The sequence below is a fragment of the Trachurus japonicus genome, chromosome 12 (genome assembly GCF_045865225.1).
Source record: "Trachurus japonicus isolate A0001 chromosome 12, Traja_1.0".
Classification (NCBI taxonomy): Eukaryota; Metazoa; Chordata; class Actinopteri; order Carangiformes; family Carangidae; genus Trachurus; species Trachurus japonicus.
In genome coordinates, this window is record NC_140918.1 from 18,574,860 (window position 1) to 18,596,672 (window position 21,813).

Sequence of the window (21,813 nt, forward strand, 5' to 3'; positions counted from 1 at the left end):
AGAGGCGAGTTGAGAATTTTCTCAGCTGAGTGAAAACACTTAATCCTTTTCCTCAAAACTGTCAAATCGCCAAATTTGGAGATACATGATGGAGCCTGACTTTGTGGATGTGCTGATAAAACACACATTACTGCAGATATCGAGGGTATTTACAGTAAAAGTCATCTAAATCATCCATAGACAGCAGAATGTCTCTTCTATAAATAACATCCTCACTGTCTTTTTCTACTTTTAGATTCGTGATCTTCATCTTTTGGCTACAGTATAGAAGCAGAGCACGCACACATGTCGTCTGATCAAAAAACATATCCACAGATTTTAGAAACTGCTGTTTTACCACTCATACAGTGTCACTGCCCCAGGTGAATCACACTTACTAAAAAAGGGTCAGATTATTTTCATCACAGAATATTACTGTAACAGGATGTATGAGCATAATAGGATCTTATAAGACATATTGACAGTCAGGTGTAAACAACAGAATGATTGATGGCTGACTTCCATTATGCTTCAGTGTCAGGGGTTTGGTTGTTTCTGCTGACTCCATTGTTACATAAAGTGCTTTTCCTGTGGTCACAAGTGAAGTCAAGGTGTCTGCTGTCAGAGAGCTCTCTAATTGTCAAGTATAGCAAGTTGTGCACTGTTTTTATCAATCACTATGTTTTTCTGTGTCATCAGAAAGGCCAAAATACCTTGAGGTCATTGAAGATTTATTCTACCCCTCTCTTTAGCAAAGAAAATCTGAATGAGATCATACAGAGTACAATGTCAAATCCCAAAACTTGTGTGACAAAGAGACATGAAAAGAGATGTGATAAACTCTGTAGACCAAATTATGCATAAAGCAATCTGTTGCTAACAATCACTTACTTTGTCTTAATAAATAACATGATCACATCTAATTTCACGACACTAAACTATGTTATTGAGAAAAGTCTCACCCAGAGGTTTTTGTATTGTCCAACTTTAAATATTTCTACAATTTATTCATTGCCTCTGCTCTGTTTCTCACAGTTCCCCATCAAAAGTTTAAATCTAAGGTAATGAAGGGAAGTAGATTCGTTATTCCACCAATTTAAGGAACTCAAACTGCCGCTCCACTCCAGACTCTGATTGATGTAATTTGGGCCCCAAGTCAGTGTTTGATGGGTGGACTTCAGTTCACCAGCCGCTCTCTGATAAGCAGATAAGAATCTGCAGCAGAGAAATTACACACAGATAACGACATATGTGAGCAACTCTGGAGGTCAGCACCTGCATGTGCTCTTTCTTTTCTCTTGCTTTAAATACCAGTTTCTATTTTTTTCCCCTCCTCCATTTGCCCCCACCACCTCCCAACCCCCCTGGGCCGAGTGCAGGTTGCTTTTGTGTGACAGAAACACGTCAGACCACGCAGTGTGTGTGTATGTGTGTGTGTGGAGATTGTTATCAGAAGGGTTGGTAATATTTAAGATACCGATCTATATGCATAGCTGGTGAGTGTATGAAAAGTTGAAAGGAAAAGACGTGTGTGTGTGTGTGTGTGTGTGTGTGTGTGTGTGTGTTAAGAGGGGAAACTTGGCTACGAACACACTCTTATCCTGTTCACAGCCTGGGGAAGTAGCAGGAGAAGGAGGGAGGACGGCACCTTTGGGAGCTGCTTAGTGGTACGACAGCAGCTCTGTTGACAGCTGAGCCACTGCTACACTTAAGTGAGCCTGGTGCCTTGCTCAGTGGCACACTGGCAGCACCTTTAATGAAGGTTTTGCCATGAACTCCTCCTGATATGAATATTCAAAAGGCTAAAGCTTCACTTTTAATACTATCTCAGTTCTTGATTAAGAAGCAGGGAAATAGGCTAACACTGTGTTTTTATTACTGTTTTTATTACTTTATTATGGTTTTCATTGTTAGGTAATTTGGGAAAAGGGACACAACCCAAGAGATTTTTTGTATCTTGTGTTCTGGCTCTGCTTTTCTCACTGGCTTGAAAAGGGATTGACTGGAGTTGGAAAATGATATGCCATACGAACCCATAGTACGATACTACTGTTTTATGTATTTACTTTACACCATGATTTTCAGTAAACATACATGCTGTAATTGAATGTATTGTTCCAAAGCTTTATTTTAAATATGCATTAAAGTAATTGTTGAACAGCCGGTCTCTGGTTCTCAGGTCATATACTGTAGGAAACTGATAGTCTGCTGTTTACTGCCCTACATGGAGTCTTGGCAGGGTACGTACACAATACTGGACAGCTATGCAGACATTTGCCCCTTAAATTGCACGTTGCTCTTGGTAACTAAAATTAGAAAATAACAGTTGATATATCTTCATACTTGCATATAATATATACAGTATATATACTGCAGAAATTGTGGCATTTAGGGCCACTCAATTAAGTGAGCACAACAAATGAGGCTGGGACAAAATCTCCAAATCATTTTAAAAATTTGAAGAGAGTAAGATTTTTTTTTTCATATCATATTTTTCAAAACAACTCAGGCTCTAAACTAGACAAAACACCCAAGACAATAATGATACAGCTCTGTGATCCACTGCTAATGTGATTATTGGATGTTTGTTTTGAGGGAGAGAGCTCAAAATCCAATGTTGCTCAGCTTTCCTTCATTTGGTCCCATTAACTTCTGGCAGCGCTCTTGTTTTTCCGTTGTTGTTGAAAGAAGCCCTTTCATATTCATAAATCCATGTTCTGAAGTCTGCACTCTCTCTTTCCCTCTCACTCTCTCTCTGTATGTGTATGTGCATGTCACCATAGAAAGTACGCTCTCCAAAATATCACTTGCAAACAAAATACAAAGTAAAACAAGAAAACTTAAGCTGTCACACTGATGGGTAAATAGATGGCTGAAATAATGTGCTAAGTGAAGGTGTGTGTTGGCAGCATGAAAACAGGAACACCGCTCTCGTCACTTTAACACAGTCGCTAATGAACAGCTATTATCATAATGACATAATTCTGAGTAATAATGCCTGTTAAAACCAAATAAAATTGAATTAATAAAGTGTAAGAGCCTCGAAGTAAATTTGGAAAAACATGCACTGCTATTAATATCCGCCCTGAATTTATCCACTGAAAACGATTGAAATATAAAATGAATGTAGAAAATTAGTGAAAGTGAAATATTTGTCAAGATGTGAGACAAAAATTAAAGCTGCATATCATTGCTGTGGGCAGTGAACTTTAAAGCCGCAGTTAATGAGGTAAAGTATTCACCAAAATCAATATTTGAACTAAGATAATTTTGTAATGAGTGACATGTTATGGTTTGCTTTTTCTTCAATGTGACATATTAGCAATTAGCCTGTACCTGGGCTTGATTATAATAAATAGTCTGCCCATCTTACTAGATATTAATCTGTCAATTTTGATGTCAGGTTAAGAAAGTGTTTTATTTTTATTTTTATTTTTTAGCATTGACTGAGCGACATGATACATTTCACTGCTTCTTGCTTGAAGTAAGTTGTTGATCAATATGCCCAGCGGGTGAGATGAATATGCACGAGGCGTCCGCCGCGGCGGCCCGGTAATTGCCGGTCGTCAGGGGTGGCAGGCACAGTAATTTGCATCTTGGGGATCCTGCAATCAGCGTTCTATTCATTAGCGTGCCAGCCGCTTCATCTGCTGGCCACTCAGAGCTGCCAATCTCCCCTCGGCAGCCAAAGCATTTGAAAAAAGAAAAAAGAAAAAACAGAATGGAAAAGTTTCAATTACAAGCCGCGGCTGTGGGTAGTAGTGTAACAAGTCTTAAACCCTATATTTAGGCTGTTTTATGCAGCTGATTGACTGTTACTGCATTGTGAAAGAGAATTGGAGGAAAATCTCAATGAAAAAAAAACCTTAATCTGATGTATTTTATATCAGCTTTATGTCAGGGTGACTGTCTGCATTCACAGGAGGGAGGGGGGGAGAGGACGGTGGCTACAACATCTTTGTCCATCTGAAGTGGGCCATCAGTGCTTCCCTCGAAACAGAGGGGGAAGGGTTACATGAAAAGAAAGATTATTATACCTCTATGAGAGAACACTGGTATTCAAGGCTATTGTCTCATGAAGATGGCCCAGACTCTGCGGGCTATAGGCTAACACAAGACACTGCAAATCTATCATTTTCTTTGCAACAATAATGCAGTGATTTCCAACATGGCTGCATATGACATAGTTTGTCAAAGCAGGATAGGACAATGAGCTGATATACGAGGGCAGCGCACACCTGACACTTTTCTTTCTCTGTTCTCACATCCATAATCTCATAAATAAATAAATCTGACAGCTCGTACGTGGACGTACAAGATTTCTCACTGTTATTTCCTGCATCCTCACTTTCCTGTCTCCCTTGTTGTATTTATTCATTTCATTTCTTACCCGCACTTTTGAGAAGAGGATGCATGAATGTTGAAGCTTTATCCTGATGACTTGTGGGCCCAGGGGGATGTGTCCATCAGTGTGTGTGTTGTGTTTGTGTATGTGTGTGTGTGTGTGTGTGGGGAGGGGGGTTCTGCCAGCTTTGCAGCAGGAAGGGAGTTCCTTGTGGTTGCTGCAGTGAGGTCTCAGGAGAAGTGAGTGCCAAAAGAGTGCACATGTGTGTGTGTGTGTGTGTGTTTGCAACAACACTAGGAATCTTCTATTGTTTTACGGTGACACAGGCACTCTTTCCGGCATCATAAATCTACACGTACGCATACACTACACACACGTGATTACTTCAAATTTTGTAAACAAAAGCCACATATACACAAAAGCCACAAACATGCAAAAATAAAAAAATCGGAGAAATAGTACAGATTTTGTATTGTAGTATATTTGCAAAAATAAACAGTCTTGCACACGCGCACACACACACACACACATGCCACTGTGCACACACAGCTCCTTTGCCCTGCCATTGTCTTACAGAGGAAGCCTAGGAGGTTGGATCTTGTCCTCAGCTGGAGGAGAAGGCAGGGCAGTAAGGAGCGATGGAGAGAAAACATCAGGATGGAAAGATGAGGCTGAGAGGAGGCAAGAGAGGAAGCGGGGGAGGAAAAAGAGTAGTGTTATGGCCATAAATTAAGATCTTTAATGATAATTGCATAAGGTGCTGGACGTGGTCGTCATGCGTCTCTGGTGAGATTATAAATTTGAAAAATCAAACACAATGAGGTTGTGGGAAAACTTTAAAATTGGCGTAACATACATTTATGTAAAGATCAAAACAGTCAGCGTATATTCACCATAACTCAACAATCTCACACACCCAGCTCGTTCAACTCTGATGGCTTTATAATAGTGTCTGCTAACTGGTTAGAAATACTGTTCATTAGCGTGGAGCTATTTAGCTGATTAAAGCCACCACATCAATCTATGTGTGTGTATACATGTATGTGATTGATACATATGGTCATAAAGAGCTGACAGCTACCATGCATTATATGTGCAGCCTGAGACAAAGCAGACAGTAGTCTAATTAAAAGAATATTGTTTTTACTCTTGTTTTAAACGGGGAAAAAGAAATATGGACTGAGTGAGCTGAAAGCAGGGTGAAGCAGAAAAGAGGACCACCGCGCCAGCTTTTAATTTTGCCATTTTATCATAATATATTAAAGTGTAAACATTGCCTACACAAAGGAGGTAAACATGTTTAAACCGGAGTGAATGATAGGTAAATCATTGATTTTACTCTCCCGTGAACTCATTTCTAATCAGTTTGGATTCAATTCTGATATTGTTGGTCTCAAACTGAACCCGGAAACACAAATCTTAGACACAGACATATGAGATCAGCTGCCTGCCTTTCAATAAATAACATTTAGATAAGGAGACAGATTTCTGCCTCTCACTCTCAACAGTAACATCTACTCCTTTGTTATCGTTGCACCGCGCCCCTATACTGTATCAGTGAAACTCCAAACGAAACCATTTCTGTAATCACTGAAACAACATCATATTTGACATGTTGCTGTCAAATTACAGCACCTCTCCCGATTCTGCTTCAATGCATATCTTTGCTGTGCTATGCTATTGGAACTGGTCTCTCCCCCCTCTGTCTCTCTCTCACTCACACACACACAGTAACTCCCTTTCTCCAAATGACTGAAATAACACTATTACTCTTGCCATCATCATGTCAAAATCCCTTTCAGTGTCAGTCTGTCTCGCCCAGCATGGATGACCAGACCTGCAGCTGTCAAAATCTCACCAAAAAAAAAAAAGAAAAATAATAAAGTTGTCTGTGAAAAGACTCCTCCAGACACAAGAGGAAGAAGAGGGGAGCAGAAAGGTGAATTCCAGGGATGTAAAATGTTGGGAATTTATGACGCTCCTTGTCCGGTTTAGAACAACAACCCCCCCCCTCCATTTTTTTTTTTCTGCTGAGAGGTGTGAGTGGTACACCAGCACCGTCGCGCCTTCCTGGACATGAAAAGAATGAAATAAAAACCCTGGGGGAGCCCTCTGAAACCACGACAACCTCACGGCCCCGCCCCCTCACGGACGCACCTTGACACGCACCTGTCAGAAACGTCAGTGCGGTTTGTGTGCACGTGCAGAGGCGGAGAGAGAGAGAGAGAGAGAGAGAGAGAGAAGGGGTTGAAGTGGGGGAGACAGACGGGGAGTGTGTGGAGTGTGTGGCACAGCTCGGTGGGTGGTAGAGGAGAGGGATCACTGGATCTGACAGGAGCTATTTGACTAATCCAAAACAACAGCTGTAAGGTAGGGATGAGGAGGAGGAGGAGGAGGAAGAGGAGGAGGGGAGGTACAGGAGGAGAAGTGGAGTGGAGGAGGGGGGAGGGGGGGGGGCTGTCAGTTGAGGTAGGATTTTGGGAGACAGGGAATCATGCTAAAGGAATATGAAAATTAACTCCTCATGTAAACCCTGAGGGGGGAAAGAACCGAAAATACCGTAAAAATAGAAAACCAAAATGAAAATGTTGGATGCCACAAAAAGAAAAGTGGAGGATGAGGTGATGTAAGATCAGCAGAGGCGGAGAGACAACAAAAAAAAAGAAAAGAAAAGGGTATTGCTGACTGGGTGGAACTCTGCAGGGGTTTCACTGTATTGCATCCATTTGCCTCTACACAGAGGGGGCTGTATTAACACCCATCGCAACACAGGTGAGAACGATTATACACACACACACACGCACACACACACACACACACACACACACATATATATGTATGTACACCCACCATCCTCATGCATGCAGTGGCCTTCATTACACATCTGTTTGAGTTTTGTTGAGGGAAGCCGCGATGGGGTGGTCCACGCTCCTCTAACACGTCTGTCCTGTTAACACGGCAGGCCACGGCACAGTCCGTCACCCTGAGGGGCAGCATCGTAACATCTTAACATCTCAACATCTCCTCGCTGTGCAGCAGCAGCAGCAGCAGCAGCAGCAGCCAAAGCTTCTTCACCTTTTAAGAGTAAAGGAGGGTTTTTTTTCCCCTACCAGGAAGTAGGGAAAAAGATTGCAAGCCTAGTGTAGCATGTGGAAAGGTGAAAAATCCACCTATACTCATCACTCATTTGTGTTTTCTATGCAAAAAAGGATGTAAAAATGCAAATATCTGCACAAAATAACATAATTGATAATAATTGATCCACTATGTGTCCATTAGCAAGACAAAATAACGCAGCCCTGTGGATGCAGATTGAGGTTTTCTCTGTTTCTTTATCCACAGGTGATAAATGGAGCGTTTCATTCTGTTTTCACTTCGATCAATCATCAATTACAATATGTAGGATTTAATCTTTGCTTCTCATCGTGGCATGGATGTGAAAAAACAAACATGAGGTTGAACTGGAATCCAGACCCCTCTGCATACCGAGACAGAGGTCTGCGATCTGCGGTTCTGGGTTCTATTTAACCCGCTGAGGTTACGTCGGTTCTGCTCGGGGATTTGGCTGTGAAGCCCAGTTCCTGTGGCTTCGGACCAAACCAGGAAAAACCAGAAAGCTTCTCGTCTGTCTGGCTTCTCTCATCTCACTGTCTCCTCAGTCCAGTTCCAGAAAAACCAGGGGAGCAATACGGGCTTCATCTTCTTCATCTTCTTCTCTCCTCCCATGCATCTGAGGCTTTCTCTGAGGTATCCTGAAGCATCACTTTGATGGGATCAGGCCATGTTTGGTCATGAATGTGGTTTTGGGCGAAGAGACGTGAATGAAAGGGAATGAAAACTGACAGAGTTAAATACTTGAGAGTGAAGGTTTGATGCAGAGGACGGCTCTGGCCAGACAAGAGCTGCCAACGTAACTATCCAGGTGTGCTGTTCAGTTTGGCTGCAGCTCTGAGAAACCAACAACCGTCCGCCTGTCTGTAATCTGATACATGCAGAAGAAACACACGCACATACATGCACACATGCAATGAGGATGATAAGACAGCATGAGGTCATAGAGCTTTAGTTTGAGACCTCTGACAGACTGAACCTTCTCAAACATTCATATTCCTTTTCTGTTACGGCTATAATGCAAAAAAAATTGTCCATAACTCTAATTTAAAACTCTTTAAAATAATGATCCATTTCCCCTCACATACACTCTCTTAACCCCCCCTCCTTTAAATGTGAGGGTCTAGACCTGGACTCCTCTTTAAAGTCACTTTGAGAACTTTAAACACGTCTTCATGTCTGATTGGGTCTCAGTTCTTCAGTCATTTATACAATACAGCTCCTGCACCATGCGTGCATGTATGTGCAATTGTGCATGTGTGTGTGTGTGTGTGTGTGTGTGTGTGCACATGAGTGGTCATGACTGCATCATGGGCCTAAGTAGCAACAGATGCTGTGCTGACCTCAGCGGCTTCCTGGAAAGGCAAATTTGTCAAAATGAAGCAGGAAGAAGAGAGAGCAGCAGTTTAGGTAAATGTAACATATAGGGGACACACACACACACACACACACACACACACACACACACACACACACACACACACACATACACAGCCGTGCGCCCCTTCATGTAGTGGACAAACACACCAAGAGTAGGGTAGTGTTACATGGGATGGACACAATGAATGATCACAAATACACACACACATTAAGCAGAGGAAACGACCACCGCAAACACACACACATCCTCCTGCCGTTCACATAGACTATTATTTTACACACTAAATGTGTCAGAATGCAAACCACTTCCACTCTTTGTTGTTTTTCTCTGTATTTATTCTCTGCTGATGTTGAAGGTCGAATTGAAATCATGGGGAAGTATTTGACCATGTCGTCTCAATGGCTAACGTGAGAGAAACATGTCAAAACACAGAGGAAAAAGAAAGAAAAACATTAAAAAGTTCTCTTGAATTTACTGTTATGTTTCTGGAAAAAATAATAAACCCCTGCAGCAGAAATTTTATCTCCAGGGGATGTATTTTGGAGGCAAAACTTGTGCTGCTTAGTTTAGTTTTTGATAAAGGACAATTTCCTGCCAGCGTAATGACAAGAGTGTTTGAAACACAGCTTGGAAACTTTGGGGCAGTTTTGTGTGTTTTCTTTTTTTTACGATAAAATCAAAATGATCTGATGTGTGATTTAATGCCACATAGTGCCTCACTGAGAACCACATTGCCCATCCATCCATCCATCCATCCATCCATCCATCCATCCATCCATCCATCCATCCATCCATCCATCCATCCATTCCATCTCTCTGTTTCCTCCTTCTGGTTCTTTCTACAGCACCGGAAGCAATCAGGTTATCTCGGTGACGAACAAACTGTTATTACCATTACAGCAACCAGTCCGATAGTGCAACAGTATGTACAGCTGGTCCTGGTCTTTCTCCCACATTTCTCCTCCTCTCCTCTCAACCTGACCGGTCGACGCAGGCGGCCCACCCACCCTGAGTCCAGCTCAGTTTCCCCCCTGCTCGTGGTGCAACTGTTTGGTTTCTCTCTCTGACCTTATTCTATAAAGTGCATCGAGATGGTAAAAGTTATGATTTGATGCTATATAAATACAATTGAACTGTATTCAACTGAACAGGCAGCCGGACCACATGATATCACCTCTTTTAGAAAACAAGAGGAAACGCGTGCCAGTTGCTCTCACATGCGATCAATTATTTTACGGTGAAGTCAGGCTGGGGGGAAATTTTCAGCCATTAGCCCTTTAGTGCAGGGATCATACTGAGGGTAATAGTGACTAAACACTGAATAAACACATTTGGCTAATAGGTCATTCGAACCTGAAGCAGAGAAGGTGGGCCTGTTGACTTGTCAGAGGGTTGTTACAGATTTGAGCCTGCAACATGTGCACGTGCACTCACACAGACGTGCACAAATGCATCCAGAAGAATGGACAAAACAACACATCAGCTCATAATGGTGGATGTATCTTTTATGAGCAATGTCATGGACAATTATAAGAACTACTGTATATCACAATTTAAAGGGAGACAAGTTACACAAGTGAGTCATGCCGCTGATTTGCAATTAGCAGTTTGTGTGTCAGCTTTAATCGAGCTTCCAAAGCAACACGAGACGACTGAAGACGGCCGTCGTTTCTGGTTTGTTAGTCAATTTCTTAAATACGATGCAACACTGAATGAAGAGAAAACAACAATAAAAAACTCTGGAATTTGTCAGGAATTTGTCCTTTGATCAATATACCATCAGACAATTTGTTCATAATTCATTAAAAAGATTTTAAAAAGAAGAAGATTTAAAATAAAATAAAAAATCAAAATTACATAACGCATTTGACATGTTAACCTCAAATCAAAAACATACATAGGCTACAGCACCATGTAAAATGTTAAATATTCTCATCTCTCATCATTATGACTATACATTAAATTTGATGTTTTATTCTAAGCCAAAACATGACATTTCACCAAATTGTCATGTCAGACTTCATCTGATTTAGAGCTGAAGCAGGATAAAAATGAAAATGCTTAAGTAAATTACAAGTCAGTCACGACCATGCTTAAGTAGAGCACTGTTGACACACACACTGTAATATAATCCAGCACCTGAATCACATATTCACATATCAGCACAAGTATAAACATGAATTTAGAGACATTCACTGAAAGACAGAAAGACACTTATTCATCTCTGGGACGGATCAACACCTCTGACACCTCTCAAGCATGAACATTATGAGCTCAAACTGCAGAGCTGTTGACTTTATTATTAAGGTCTTTCTATTATTATTTTTGTTCAAACCCTGTATGTCAACACACACACACACACACACACACACACACACACACATACACACACAGACACACACAGCTCCAGGCGCTCCATGGTCAGGGTTAAACTTAACTACTCACCTAATTAACACAGGCTGAAGGTTTCCCCTCTAACTCCAGCACCTTTAACCTCAACACAAGAGATCTGGCTGCTCACCTCATACACCTCCACCCTGGAGAACACTTCTCTAAATACATTACAACCATTTTTTCAAATTCTCATATACCGTCTCTCTGTACTTTCCTCCTTTTATTGTTTATCTGTTTTTTCCATCCTTCGACCAACATTGTGAAATCTGTCTGTGATCTTCAACCACAGTTTTGTCTACATGGTGTGTTTACACTGGGTCATCCTCAGAGTTACGTAAAGTAAGAGGTGCTGAGAAGTGGCTGCGGCAGTGAGAATAATTATACTTTTTTTAATTTATTTGTTTCTTACTGTGGAAATTGAGGAACTCTCTCTCTCTCTCTTCCCATCACCCTCTCTGTGTCTTTCCCCGCCTCTCTCTCTTCCTCCTCCCTCTGTTTATTCTTCTGGCGGTGCAGCAGGCCCCCGAGCCCAGAGGCAAGTCATGTTCTCAGGGAAACAGCAACTCTCCACAGAGCTGATATCAAAATAGTTTAAAATGTGAATTGTCTGATAGTTCCCAGTGAGCGCAGAGCCGAGCCAAACACTTCCAGATCCCCCTGCCAGCAGAATGTAAACAGAGCTGGGGGCTGGGAGAGAGCAAGTGAACCTGTTGTGTTCTCGTCACACAACAGAGCTCGGACCAGTCTGGTCGGATTAGTTGGCCGGGACCAAGGTTTCCTAAACTTTTTTTTTTTTTTTTTGGTGCCAAGTTTAAAGTACTATGTTGTTTTTGCTCAAAAAGTCAAGGGTGTGCAGGTGGTGACTCGTGATGGGGAAATATTTTGTCAGAGCTAGAATACTGAGATAAAACAGACACCAGCGGAGTTATTTCTCCATGTTCTAAAATTAACAACAGTGAGGAAAAAGATGTATTTTCCTTTTAAAGACATGATATAATTTCAAATTGCTTAGCTTGGTATGTTTGGTGGCCTAAGGAGCACTGGATACTGACCATACCATTCACTCCTAGTGTTCCCAGACACAGACTCTCTCCTCTTATTTTCTTAGGGTTAGGGTATGTGCTCTGTCTCTATATTGAGCCATATAACAAGATTTTATTTTTTGATTTTAATACCACAATATTTTCTTTGTTCTATTGCTTCATAGTGTGATTGCATACCTGAACTTGACATTGACATTAACATTTGTGTAAATTTTATGGATTTTAACACCTCAATGTGGCTTCATATAAAAGGACATTTAAATTGTTCTATTATATCTTTCTACAAACAGTCTCCTAATTACATATTTTTCATATTGCAGCATGAGGGGGGTAGATTAATTATAATACAGCTATTGTTATAAAGTTATAAAGTACGTACTAGGTGTTTACAGTATTCACATTATTCTGAATATTATGGTATAGGAATAATATATAATATGTGATACTATAAGCCATAATAACATTATAGCCATTATAGTGTGTAGTTAAGTGTGATTTTGAGTACAGCAGTGATGCAGTAATAGTCTGGGGTGCAGCTCTGCACATTAAACAATAAACAGAAGTTGTAAACAGATGATCAGTCTGTCAGAAAATCTGTTTGTACAACAGTATCAGCTGTTTCTGCCTCTACTTTCTTTATTTTCTCTTTGAACGGAGGCGAGTATCTGCTGGTGTCATTCGCTTTCTGGCGTGCACAGACTTCTCCTAAAATCCACACAGCCCAGCAGCTCTTAAACGGTGCACTCAACAAATTACATAATAGCTTTGCTGGACCTCTGGACTGTTGACTGGAGCAACACCGCGGTTAGGGAGAAACAGAGAAACCATTATGGAGGAGGAGGGGGGAAAAAAAGTTTTATGACATTTTATTGGATATGAAAAATGTGCACGTGTGAAAAATTTTATGAAACGTACAAATGAGCTTGATGACAGTTGTGCACTGGAGGAAATGTTGTGACCTCAAGGTGTAAATATGAAATCCTGCATGTGATAAAACCTGAGCTCTATATTTTAAACTGAAGATGATCCTTGGTGAAAATGTCACACAACTAAAAACTCCACACAACATGGAAAATTATATTCTGAAGGGAAAAAAACAACAACTTGAAACATAATTGTATTTATTCTATGCCTGTGTGTGGAAAACATATCAGTGTGTATATTTCCTGTGCATTTGTGATTTATAGGTTTTATTGATGTACTGGAAGATTTAATATTCCTGTATATTTGTGCAAGCACGCCTGTGCGCTGAAAGAAAAACAAATCTTTTGTAATGCTTGATTTGCTCCTTCATCTGTTTGCCTGCGTGTTTGTTTGAACTGGCATCCGCAGCATGTTTGTCAGGTAGCTCCAGATGCCAGCGTGTAGTTACACAACGTATTGTATGAAATAAATTATATTATCATCATCATTACGTCCAGGACTATATGTACGGTAGATAAGGAATTTTCTCAGCTTTGATAAACCGATATGTTGTGACCTGATTTTTTTGACCTTATTGAGTTTTTAAATCTATTTATTTATTCATTCATTGAATGCCTTTCACATCCACAGACAAATTAGCTTTAACAGCTCCATCTGAAATTAAAGTAGGCTATAAATATTATATATGTGTTTTACTTCCTTTCATTTCTTCCTTGTTTTATATTAATAAATTGATCCTATTGATCCTTTACATGTGTCACTCTGTAGATGCTTAAAATGTGAAAAATAATAATAGGATGGATATATTACACGGATGCAACATCTGCTGTGTTTGATTCTCCACATTACTAAATGAAGATTACATTAAAACAAAAAAAAAAGTGCAAATTCAAAGTAAAACTGTTCATGAGTATGTCTTCATGTCGACTTGTTGGGGGGTTTGTGGGCTTTGCCTGAATAAGCACTGGAACTTTCCAGCATTTCTTTTCCTCCTTATTTATTTTTTGTCTGTGTTGTTTTCTCAGTATTGCAATGCATCACTTGACATTACCCAAGCAAGTTTGAGCTGCAGCGCATCAGCTGAAAGCAATTTGGTCCGGAGCGCAGCTGCCAGGCGGATAAGACTTTCCTTCTTTCGTTTACTTTGAAATGTTCCTTTTTTTTCAACATCCAAAATACACAAGGCAGCCAAATTGCTGACATGTGTGAGAGGGGCAGCAAGACTCCTGCATTCTTTCATGCCCCACTATGCAAAACTCCACATTGTTTATTTAAAGAACACTGAACACTTTAGCACTATTAAGAAACATGTCATATAGTAAACTAAAGGTTTCCTCTCAGGAAAAATCCCTGTCAGTTTATTTTTCTTTTGCAAAAAGTTATTTTAGTTTTGACTCACAAACTGCCTGCATTCACAATTAGGCAACAGTGTTGTAGCCCGGCTTGTGTAATGCAGGATGCTAACGGGCAAGGTAAACCTGGAAGTGCTGTGATTATTTATGTGTTGAGGCGTGGATGAGTGAGATGGGAGGACTGGACTGTCTCTCTCTTTCTCTGGCTGCCTCACAGCGACACTGCAGTGAGGACTGAGAGGAGAGGACGAGGTGTCCTTCCCTTTACTTAAAGACACTGTGATTAATCGGTTCTGATATGGTATTCTCAGGCTGCAGCCTCGGTGAGCATGATGTTTCCAGGAAAAAACAAAACATGACTCACTGTGGCCTCAACACCTACAGCAGTGTAACCCAGCTCTCCCCATGGCCTGTTACGGACTGCAGACAATTAGAGAGCAACAGGAGTTTACTTTAATGCAGAATTGGTTTGGAGACAAATTAAAGATGACAAGTGGGAACCGTACTCTGACACACTGTGATCTGAGTGGAAAACACGGAGCAAGACAGAGGGGATGTAAGGTCTGGGAGACACAGACGGAGTAAAAAAAAAAAAAGGGGGGGCAAAAAGCTGACATGTAAACCAGGGTCGACAGCCAGAAGACAGGCTGTGCGTCAGTGTAGGAGAGGCGGTGGGTGGGAGGAGGGCGTGGAGGGAGGGAAAGAGGCTTCCAGAGGGCCCTGCTGTGAGTGATAGCCCACCAGGGCCTCGGAGTGGCCCGACACTGGGAATAGCTAACCTACCTTGACATGCGTAGGAAACCCAAAACTCTCTGAGCCCTCTGTCAGATAGGAGCCACCCAGAGGAGCCCTGCCACAACTGTGTAGCCCGAGCCGCTGCGCGTCCTTTTTAACTAGCACTGTTTAGATGAGCGCACGGTCGAGGAATGCTTCAGTATACCTTGCAGAAACCGCAAGCACAACAGCATTAGGGCGACATCGGCTTCCCAGTGCCTGGGAACAGGTCAACTCTGGCTACTAGCAGAGGGTTTTAACTGCTGGCTGGAGTTCAGTGTGTGCTTTCATGTGTGAATGCTCAGCTGCTCTGTATTGGTAGTGTATGTGTGCAGTATGTATGGATCCTTTAACAGACCTCCCTTTGATCTCTTAATACGGTCAGAAAGATAAGAGTTGAAGTGACTGGAGGTGGTTTGAGTCATGTTAGACTTGAGTCAAGTAGCAGCCGTCATATGGTTTTAAAGGAAAGTGTTGAACTTTGGTGACAAGGAGCAGTGATCTGATTATCATTAGTTTGTCAGTGAGTAAGAAATGTAGAGTAAAAGCACAGAGGCTACAAGCTGCACCGTATGGTTCCTCACTACTCTGCACAGCCACAGGCTGCACCAGAGAGACCTTATATGACTCAAGACCTGGTGGCAAAACCTTTCAAACTCCAAGTTACGACCTTGTCCGATGGGTCTCGCATAGTGACACAATATAAACAACTGATTATTAGGGCCAATGCATAGAGGAGGCTTAGCATGCAGAAGAATAACATCAACACGAGCCTGCAGAGTTTACTGACTTGCAGTTTGCTCATGAAGACTTAAAGCGAAGTAAGCGATCCGGTCGTTTTGGCTAACTTCTTGAGTTAGCAGCCCCCGCCCTCGTCATGGATCTATTGGTCCTCGTCCCTATGTCACCACATTGACGCGCATCCCTTGGCTGCACACACAGAGAGGACCGCCCCTTCATGCCGTTCTCTCTCCTCATTGGATAAAGCTTGTAGGATACAAAGAAGTATACAAGAAGTTTTCTCCTCAGCTTACAGCAGAGCAGAGTGACTGACAGACCCGTGTTTCAGACCAAACACTCTATGTAAGTGATTGCTGTCGGAAGATATAACTATTTAAGACTTATATTAACACAAATATTCCTCTTACTTCTGCTTCAACTTGGACTTGACTGAGATGTCAAATATCACCATGAAGCCAATTTCACTTCAAAGTCTAAAGCAAACAAAACTACAACTTGCAACTACTACAATTATGAAATATTAGTCTTATAATAATGACATAAAAAAGGGCCAATTAAGTTATTTTGCCATGTCACAGCTGGAAAAGCACAGCTGTATAATATAAAGTTAATGGTGACTAGTATTGTGAATGCTGCTTCATTGTTATAGAGTCATAGAACAAAGCTAAAAGCCTGCTGGGAAATCATCACCTGCCTTTTTCATTATTTAATGGAAGTGCACATAGTGAGACTAGTGTAAAAACGTCATCATCTAACTGTGAGAGCTGTGTTGTAGCATGTCCTACTCATGAGAGAGAGTGGCAGAGTGGAAAAGGAAAGGATTTCACATGAGGAAAGGAGAGGAGAGGAGAGGAAAGGAGAGGAGAGGAGAGGAGAGGACGGGGAAGAAAAAGGATTGGATGTTGGCACGCAGGGAAAGGCAGTCTGCGGTAGACTTGTAAATAGCCGGAGGGACAGAGGGATGGAGGAATGGAGCTATCAGCAGAGAAGTGATGAAGGTCTGGGATCGGGCCAAGATAAACACAGGCCAGCCCAGAAGGAGCTGTAGCACCACACACACACACACACACACACAAACACACACACACACACACACACACACACACACACACAAACGTATGAACTTAACTCACACATATAGTATGTACAGAAATGCACAAACAAAACACAAACACGCAGTGGCTGCGATCGCTTTATGTGATCCTCTCACACTCATGTGCACACACACCTGCAGACAAATAAACACTGCTCTGTGTGGCTCCGAGACCGCAACTTCTTGAGTGTTAAGCTGTGCGACAACAGGCCGAGCTGTCATTTCGACATCTCATTTCATCACATACTTCACATTAGTCCATTTGCTCAGATACCACAGAATAAACACGCAGTGAAAAGAAATGGCTGCAGTTTTATTTTTAAACACACAGATTAAACAGACTCAAGAGTCCACTGAGCCCTCAGAAAATCCCTCTTAATGTCTTGAATCACTTAAAATACAACTCCATTACCTAGCATGAAAAAAACAAAAAAACATCTGCTTTGTAATTATATCAAAATATGGACAAAAATGTCAGCTATGTCCCATAGATTTAATCACAGCTCATGCGTGGTGGGAAGATATTAATCACTGCTGTTGATGTGCACACTTGCATGTGTCTTTTTTTGCTATGCATTTGTTCACTTGTGTTCATCTGCATTCACATGTGTCAGTGTTTTTCAGTGTCTGTCCACGAGTGTGTGACTGAGCGTCATTAGAGTGCTGTGGAGCGAGAGCTCTCCTGCTCCGTCTTGTCTTTGACCAGCTCACACCTTGAGTGAAACTTTCGAAATTTGCCAAATGTTATCTTAAGCTCGGCATTCAGAGGCGTTTGGCAAAACCGGAGCATGAGAAGAGCGGCTGTCCGACTGGAATGCAAAACACAAGTGATGGTCATCACTCTGTCACCATGCAGACTTAGGCAGTGGGGTTTGTGATCTTCAGGTGAATTCTCTAAAAACTCCCCTAAATCCCAGTCGCTGTGCAAACGTGTTATTGGTGGTTAAAGACAATTAATCCTCAACATACATTCACAAATACATTTAAAGTGGATAGTAGTTATATTTTAGTGGATTAAATGACCAGTTACAATGTGCAAGTCTCTCTTAGTGATCAGTAGCATCTCTCAGCTCATCGTTTTAGTTCTCCAGCCTGCACTGTTTTTGTTTTTTCTCATCATGATTTTCAGCAAAAAAATCTCTGCTCAGCATCAAAGGGCAAAAACAAACTATATTCACTATAGCTGCTCAACATATCGCAGGATTTATCGGTTAGAACCAATTATTTGAGCGTAGTGCAATTCAGTGGCCATTACTGTAACACATCTCAAGATAAATGTGCCTCCATATGCGCATATACTGAAAATATGAATAAACAGCTGTTATATCAACTTATAAAGTAAAATGTCAGTGTTTTTTTTTTATTTTTAAATTTTTTAGATTTTTTAAAGACTCCTATGAAATGTAATATTATCCAGCATTCTGTGTTTACATCTCACAGTCTTGGCCGCCTACCACTCAAGTCTATTTCGCATTAACCATTATTAAAACAGCTTGACTCCAGGATGAATAAAACATAAAAATCATCAGACCTTCAGCAAACAGCTTTGTACACAGGAAATTGGCTCTTCAGACCAGATATGTCTCACATTTTCTTTCATCATCCACAACATCCCTGACTTTGGCAAACAGTGAGATTACTCAGCGTCCGGGCGCACCAGAGAGCAGCAGAACTCATTTCCACATCCTCACGAACGTCTCGAACTAGGCCCGGATCTTACCTCTCGGCACAGACCGTGCTGCATTTCTTGTGTGCAAATCCTTGTCAACGCAGGTTTTTATAAAACTGTGTGGAGCAACATAGATAATATGAAAGGTTTCCTCACATTGATTTTCTGTTCCCTCAAAGACCTGCACTGTCAAGACGGAGAGGAAATACATCTGGTCTCTGAAGATGAAGCACAGAGCACAGTTGTTGCATTGAAATTAATTACTTTCGGTCTTAACTCTGACTGTTTCAAATGCTAGTAAGATGAAGTTGTTGAACGTTTGAAGCTTATGGAAGTAACCTCAAATCTTCTTTTTCAGAGATGTACCAGTCTCTTCTCAGAAAACACAAGAGATTAAAAACAACACTGTCTGCTGTGTATGTGAGCACATGTGTTTGTGTGTGTGTGCGTGTGACTTTACCCCTTTTGAAGCTCTCAGTGGTCATGGATGTAGTGCTGGTACTTGTAGCCTTTTGGTGCTTGGTGGTGTGTTTTACACATATAGCAACCTGCATGTCAGTTCAAAGCCGCCCTGTGCAGTCTGAGGGGATGAGAGGAGACATGAAAGCTGCACTCAGCAACATGTACAGTCTGAAAGATCACAAAGAGAAGAAGACGTCTGGGGAGGCACACCAACATAAACAAATCAAGCACACCTACATTTTTCAAAGTTTGTGAAATCAAGTGCACCCACATGTGCAGGTCTCTAATGTCACGACAGGAGCAGACGTCTCATAGGAGAGAAGATTACTTAGGAAATGTATTGATAATGTGATCCAGAAAACAGAAATTTAGTGTTAACGTTTTTTTAATAGCTAGATTAATTAGTACCAATTTACAGTGAGACTTCCTATATAAATGATTCATAAATGTTTGAAACTCTAAATCATAAATAAACAGTTATAAACAAGTTGTAACACAGTTTTCATATATTGATGTAGGCTCAATATGGTGAGATCAAATTAATACTGTATCATTTTACCTGATGTGATCTTTTTATCGATCGGTGGAGGTGGAACTTCTACTAATTTGACTAATATCTAATGAGGGCAGACATAAATGCTGATGGAGAAAACAAAAATTTCTCAGCCCCAATAAGATGTGTGGCTAGATGCATATGGGCTCATAATTTGGCAAGTGACAGGTCATTGTTGTTCTATTCATCTAATATGTCATAACATCTCAGATGAGTTACAATTAATTATAAACCATTCATAAATCCTGAATAAGGGGAGTCTTATGGTACCGATTCATTTACCATGAGTATAATTGGGGTGTGTTTGCTGCTGCAAATCAAATTTTTGTTAAACTTCATCCTTTTCAAACACTGAGGGAGGAAAAACACACCTCACATCTTCCATCTCTGACTGTTGGTGACCGTCCCCGCGTCAAACCTTCATATTATCATGTCAAACGTGACACCGAACAATGGGAATATTGACAGTCGTGTGTTATGAACAAGCCTGGTTGTTTGAGTATTTTAGCGCGTCGGGCTCCCAGGCGGGCTGTAGCCTTGTGAAAGCCCTGTATTGTATTTCTTTCCTGTGCCAGAGCCCGTTTCCTGTGGCGGTCCCATGTCAAACAACGATGACCCTCTGCTTCCTGCAAGTCGCATGGAGACAGGCCTGCCACGAGCCCTAGGGCCTCACCGCCAGCCACTGAACAACCTCCAAGCCCCCCCCCTAAAAAAAAAGTCTGCTGTCTGTCTGCTTTCAAGTCATTCCCCCACCTTGTCCTCTCTGGATCTCACTTTTTCCTTGTCCCATCTACTTTCCTTTAATTTCTTACCTCCCCTCTACTTAACTTCCCTCCCTTTATCCTTCTTCATTGTTTTCTTATTTGCCACCTCCTTTCTGTCCCTTGCCCCCCATCTCCTCCATGTTTCCCTTTGTCCACACCTCCTTTTCTCTTTACATCCCTTCTTCCCCTCCTCCCTTTGTCCCACTGTCCAGGTCAGGAGGTCCGTCAGACGTTTCCTGTGCAAGCTGCAGGTTCAGACCACACCTTGTGAAGGGGATTTCTGCAACTACTGTCAGTGACGCCCCGTAGAACCACGGAGACATGCACACTCCTGTCTGCAGCATGTATACATGGAGCTACTGTACATGGTGAAAATATATGGTTGTTTTTGGCAATAAGCTGTGTGCACTGTTGAACTTGCTGTCTACTGGATGAAAAGACACTTGTGGGAAACAGTTGAAAACGTCCAGCACAGAAAACGCAGTTGGTAGTTACACTATCAGTGCTCCATCTAAAGTAAGCAAAAACAAAAAAAAAAAGTTCAAGGTGTATTTTTACATATTCTGAATAAAACGGCAGTGTCTGAGAGCTGATAGCCGTCGACCTCCCTTATATAAGCCAAGCCCCTGTGTTTTTGTGCCCTGAAACAGCGCCCTGGGGTCACATCTCTGCTTCTGAGTATGAGAAAGCTGTCAAATCTTGCATTACTATTGGTCCCTGTAGAAATCAAGCACATGGCCGAGGTTAAAGACTCCGACCGCCTGATGTTTGTGGTAGAGCAAATTCAAATCACCAGTATTTCTAGTGTAGATTTCAAACAAATCATATGCATACTTCAACAAAATGACAAGCCCTTTGTGTTAACTTGTATAAAGCAGAAAATCCCTCACCTCATTATAGTCCAGCTTTGATCTTGGACCAATGTCCCGGTGGTACAGTACGTGAGTGCACGTGTGTGTGTGTGTGTGTGTGGGCACTGGCACAGTCCTCTAACGTTCCACAGGCGTAACGTGTCTTCAAACCGGCCTCTCATCTCCTTCTATTCAGGGTCATGAGTTAACGCGTGTGGATGCGGACGTGTGCCGGCAGCAATAACATACTTTGCTGTGCATCTCCGATATGACTCCTCTTAGCCTTCTTCCAGTCCAGGTCAGAGGCAGGAAGTTGAGCTGGGAGAAAAGGAGGAAGCAGAAGCAGCTCTCTCTGGCTGCAGGTAGCGACCCTGAGC